The following is a 6205-nucleotide window of genomic DNA, read 5'->3' as shown; positions in this document are numbered from 1 at the left end:
CAATATTCTGCTTTTGATTATCGGTCAAATAGAATGTCAATATTTGAGTTTTAGAGAGATTTAATTCGTAATTAGATAGTGTGGAGAATAAATCTATTGCCTCCAAAAGGGCTGGTATTGAGGATTCTGGGGCAGAGAGAGAGAGAAGAACATCATCCGCATATAACGTGGTGGCATGCTCTTGATAGACAATCTTTATACTCTTAATTTAAAGGACCACTATAATGCCAGGAAAACATACTCGTTTTCCTGGCACTATAGTGCCCTGAGGGTGCCCCCACCCTCAGGGACCCCCTCCCGTCGGGCTCTGGGATGAGGAAAGGGTTAAAACTTACCTTTTTTTTCCAGCGTCGGGCGGGGAGCTATCCTCCTCCTCTCTGCCTCCGATCCTCCCTTTCGGCTTAATGCGCATGCGAGGCAAGCTGCGCGCGCATTCAGCCGGTCTTATAGGAAAGCATTATCAATGCTTTCCTATGGACGCTTGCGTGCTCTCACTGTGATTTTCACAGTGAGAATCACGCAAGCGCCTCTAGCGGCTGTCAGTGAGACAGCCACTAGAGGATTTGGAGGCTGGATTAACCCTATTATAAACATAGCAGTTTATTTAAAAAAGGGTTAATCCTAGAGGGACCTGGCACCCAGACCACTTCATTATGCTGAAGTGGTCTCGGTGCCTAGAGTGGTCCTTTAATTATTTTTTCGTATATGCCAACTGTTCGATTGATACGGCATAAATTAGAGGTTCCAAAGGGCAACCCTGCTGAGTGCCATTTTGAATGTTTAATGCGCAATAATCAATATATGGACCTCTGATGTTCGCTGTTAGATTAATATATATAGCCCTAACTTGCTCTAAGAACATACCATCTATACCAAACACCCGCAGAGTCTCAAACATAAACCTCCAATTTACTCTATCAAATGCCTTTTCAGCATCAAGAGCCATTAAAATAGAGGGAGTTTGTTTAAAATGCATCTCCTCTAGAATGTTGAAGACTCTGCGGGTGTTCTCCTCTCCCGATCTACCGGGCATGAATCCAGCCTGGTCAGGATTGATAAGGTCATGAATCACTCATCTAAGTCTTTGGGCTAAAATCTTAGAAAAAAAGCTTTATGTCCAAATTAATGAGTGAAATAGGCATATAGTTGGTAACTTGTGTTGGATCCTTCCCTGGTTTTAAGATAGGAGAGATAGTGGACTCTATCATTTGTAAAGGGAAACCAGTATTTCCTCTTACTGAATTAAACATTCTACTAGAAAGAGGGTTAATAACTGGATCCAGAATTTGAAAAAAATAAAGCGGAGAAACCATCCGGACCCGGAGACTTCCCCTTTTTCATTTCCTTTATTGCTGATGAAATTTCTGATGTTCTAAAAGGATAATTGAAGCTATCTAATTTTTCCAGGGATAAAGAGGGGATATTCACATACTGTATTTATTCGAGTATAACGCGCCAAATTTTTTACCGATTTTTAATCTAAAATTAGGGGTGCGCGTTATACTCGAATAAATATTAGCCCAGCAGAAGAGGGAGGGAGTGGGTGCTCCGATAATACCTCCCAGGACCGCCGGGCTCATTACAAGCCCGGCGGTCCTGGGGTGGCGGGCAGCAAGCGTTTACTCACCTCCCTGCAGCTCCTCCAGCTCCCCAGTGTAAATCTCGCGAGACCCGCGGCCAGCTCTGACGGCCGCGGGTCTTGCGAGATTTACACTGGGGAGCTGGAGGAGCTGCAGGGAGGTGAGTAAACGCTTGCTGCCCGGCGGTCCTGGGAGGTATTATCGGAGCACCCCCTCCCTCTTCTGCTGGGCTAATATTTATTCGAGTATAACGAGCAACCCTAATTTTAGATTAAAAATTGGTACAAAATTTGGCGCGTTATACTCGAATAAATACGGTATGTGAATATCCCCTCTTTATCCCTGGAAAAATTAGATAGCTTCAATTATCCTTTTAGAACATCAGAAATTTCATCAGCAATAAAGGAAATGAAAAAGGGGAAGTCTCCGGGTCCGGATGGTTTCTCCGCTTTATTTTTTTCAAATTCTGGATCCAGTTATTAACCCTCTTTCTAGTAGAATGTTTAATTCAGTAAGAGGAAATATATACTCGAATAAATACGGTACTTCAGGAATTATCTAATTTCAGTGTTTTTAGCCACCGAGTCGGGAAGATTATAAAGTAATTTATAATATTGGCTAAAAGTCTTTCCTATCTCACCTGGTGAGATACAGGTATTACCGTCAAAAATAATTTGTTTTATTCTAGGTTGCTGATTGTATATTTTTAATTTCCTGGTCAATTCATTTCCAGGTCTGTTGTTATTATAATACCAGTTCTGTTTTAGATGGGATAATGATTTCTCTGCATTTTCTTGTCATTTTTTTGTTATTTTACCCTGGATAATCAGAATCTGATCTGCCACCTCCTTAGTGGGGTTGACTTTATTCTGTCTTTCCAGTTTTGCCAAAGAAATATGTAATTCTGCAATATCTCTAGAAACATAGGAACATAGAATGTGACCGCAGATAATAACCATTCGGCCCATCTAAACTGCCCAATTTTCTATCCCCTCCTCTCTTCATCCAAGATCTCTTTTTTATCAGATATCTTCTTAAAAAGCATTTCAAGGTACACTATCGTGAACTATCTTTAACTTCCCCATTATCATTAAACTCTAAGTAATCGTTAAATATTTTCATAGTGTAACATTTTACCTGTATCATATTTGTACTTTGTACCGTGATTGGCATCTTCTAATCTTATCCAGTATACCTTGCTTGAAATGATCATTGTAAAATTTACAGATTGTGAATATACAAGCTATAAAATATGAATTTCATATAAAGGCGCAACTGTAGAAGAAACCTCCAGATTGTGTCCTGTTATACTACATTACAACTGCATACCTGTTTTGTCTTTAACTGATGAAGAATAACTTTGTTTAACTATTTGTATCATGTGCACACATAACGCATGTTTTCTGTTTCTGGGACAATGTCTTGTAGTAACCTCTTGACACCAACTATAAGACCTCAATTTACAGCTTAATGTAGTTGTTCTGGTGAGGATAGTCAGTACCTTCAGGCCTTTTGCTGTAAACACTGTATTTTCAGAATAAAGGCATTGTTTACATTACAACCTAGGAACATCTCTAGTGGCCACTCCTCAGACAGCCACTAGAGGATGGAGACACTTACCTTTCCCCATAGAGGAGGAGATGCTATGAAAAAGCATCATTATTGGCTGAGATCATCAATTCTGATGATGTCAACCAAGGAGGCGGATATATCTTTTGATATTTTGAAATAATTTTAAACATTTATACAAAAATATTCAATTATTTGGAAAGCTGATAATATGAAATTGATTTCACGGGGGGAGGTTTCTAGTGCTAGTTTACAGTATGAGGTAGGCAAGCCAGAGGGGAGCAGCGCCTTGGGGGTGTCCTCCAATCCAAATTCAGTCTAAATATGTAAAAGAAAGTAGGATAATGTGCAAAATATAGTGTAGTATGTAATAGTTCAGGGGGATTAAAGAAAGATCTGCTAAAGTATTTTAAAAGGGTTCTTTAATAGTAAAACGAGAGGTAAGTAAAAAAAAAAAAAAAAAAACACTGTATACCTAAGGGCGTAGACTACCTCATAACATGCGCATCACTGAGAGCCAATAGTGGGCTCATTACATTGTGAGTGTACAACCACATAAAAAAAATTCTGGTGTATTGAAATACTACACTATATTGGTTCTTTATCTCTATGTTCTATGACATCTGGAGTTCACCCACTGGATCAAGACATCAAATAAATCAACAGATGGGGATTGTACCGCCTAGCTGCATACATTTGGAACTAATTATCAGCTCCAGAAAACTGTAAGTGCATTAATTTTATTTAATCCACCTGAAATACTACATACAACCAGTGGTGTATTTTGGTTTTGTGCTGCTCTAGGCATGACAAAACTTGAGAAACCTCCCCCCATCTAAATGTATCTTCCTTTTTAAAACCAACACACTCTTTTCCTGACTGACAGACACACACACTCACATTCACTGACAGACACACATACACTCGCTCACAGACACACATGCACACTTACTAAGGTTCAGAAACACACCAAATAAGAATCAGAAACACCAAATGAGTGTCAGACACACACCCACTCAGTCAAGAAATACAATATGTGTGGGATTCAGCTGATGAATCTAAAATAAAATAAAATAAAACATAGCATAATACAGTTTTAGAAATGCAGTATTTCCTGCTATAGATTGCACTCATTTTGAGAGTATATGCAACCTATTGGTGCCTCCCCCGATGTTTTGGGGGGCTAGTGTCTCTCTCTTAGGATCAAATATCACCCAGTATCAGGAACCATGCAGGACTCCGACAGGTAGATAGGTAAAAGGAGGTTTATTGGTATAAAAATTGTATAAAAAGGATTAGTCTTACGCGTTTCGTCCACCAGAGGACTTCCTCAGAGACCAGTATACAATAAAACACGAGTATAGTAAATAATGCTCCCAAACAAACACACCCACTCAGTGTCAGACACATACGCACTCAGTGTCAGAGACACACACACTGACAGACACACACACACTGACAGACATACAAATTCACTAACGAATATACACAGTCATTGGCAGACACATATACACACTTACTGGCAGACATAATCTCAGTGACAGACACACACACTGACAAACACACATACACTCTTACTGACAAACACACACACTCTTACTGACAAACACATACAAACTCACTAACAGACACACATACAATTCATAATTTTTTTAAAATTTTACTCCACCCAGCCTCCCTACCTTTGGGAGTGGTGGCATGCAGTCTCTAAATCCCTGTGGTCCAGTTGAGCTGCTTGGCTGAGCGGCTTGGCGTGTGGTCCCTGGGATCCAATGGGGCTGCTGAGTGGCTGGGCATGTAGTCAATGCATGAGCGTGAGGGAGCTCTGATCTCCCTGCTCAGCTCCCTCATGCGCCTCTTAGTGATGCCGGGGCCGGAGTGATGTCATATTCTGGCTCCGGCATCACTGTGATGTGTGTGAGGGAGCTGAACAGGGGGGAGCTCAGGGGAGAGTGTTCCCTCGCCGCCCACCTCCATCACAATCAGATGCCAGTCTCAAGGGGCCCTAAGTAGCCAGCCAGCCAGCTCCTGGGCCCCCAGGACAAGAGGCTGACAAGGCATCTGCCAGGGGGGGGGGCTTTTTTTGACGCCCCCCGAAAGTGCAGCCGAAGGTAAATGCCTTGTCAGCCTCGCGCTAAAAACAGCGCTGCATACAACACTATATTTGCATATATACACCCACAAGACTTGTCATTTTGGAGATGCTCTGACCAAGTCATCTAGCCATCACTTAAGTGAAACAAAGTGATCGTAATGTTGTGGCTGATAACTGTATACAACCACTACAAATAACCTCATTGAAAGTGCAGACGTTAACTGCCTTGTTAATAACTGAACAACTTAGCATGCATTTTAAAATAAACAAAACAAATCTCCCCCCCCCCCTCCTTGAGTATAGAGAGCTGGTAGAATTTCAGTTAAGCTACTTGCTACCTTTTCAGCACTCCTAAAATCTGGAGCAAGTGCCAGGTGTATATTATGTAAATCCAGGACCCTGTTCCTTTGTTACTCAGATGAACTCACTCGTAACCTGTAGTCAGGATTTCTGGGTTTGAATGCCCTCACAGTAAACAGAGACTGACAATCAAAGGCCGCTTTTTGGCACAGGTTTTCTACAAACATTTGCAGTCACGCATATCACCTGCACTGAGCACTCCTTTATTTCGCCTTTGACCCAGTAGCTGCTGAGTCAAAATGTACAAAGGTTTCTACAGTCCGCAGATAACAGTAATATAAGTTCATATTTACAAGAGAGGGAACAACCTATAATTGTATCTACACCACTCATGCATCAAATTCATCGTTACAGCTATATGCAAAAAACAAACAAAACATAATCCCCTAAATACACAATAATTCATTTTTTAAGTAGATTTATTGACGTTGAAAACTATGAGTTCTTATGTGGGTAGTTTTATTTTAAAAGATATTACAAGAAGTGGAGCGACATTTAGGTGATCAACCCCGTCCCACATGCAGCAAAGATTTAGGAAATTAAGGAATGGGTATACTTATACTCTTCAATGGATAGTAGTCACACGTTCAGATTCATATGT

Source organism: Pelobates fuscus, chromosome 9 (genome assembly GCF_036172605.1).
Source record: "Pelobates fuscus isolate aPelFus1 chromosome 9, aPelFus1.pri, whole genome shotgun sequence".
Taxonomy (NCBI): Eukaryota; Metazoa; Chordata; class Amphibia; order Anura; family Pelobatidae; genus Pelobates; species Pelobates fuscus.
This window is presented reverse-complemented; position numbering follows the sequence as displayed.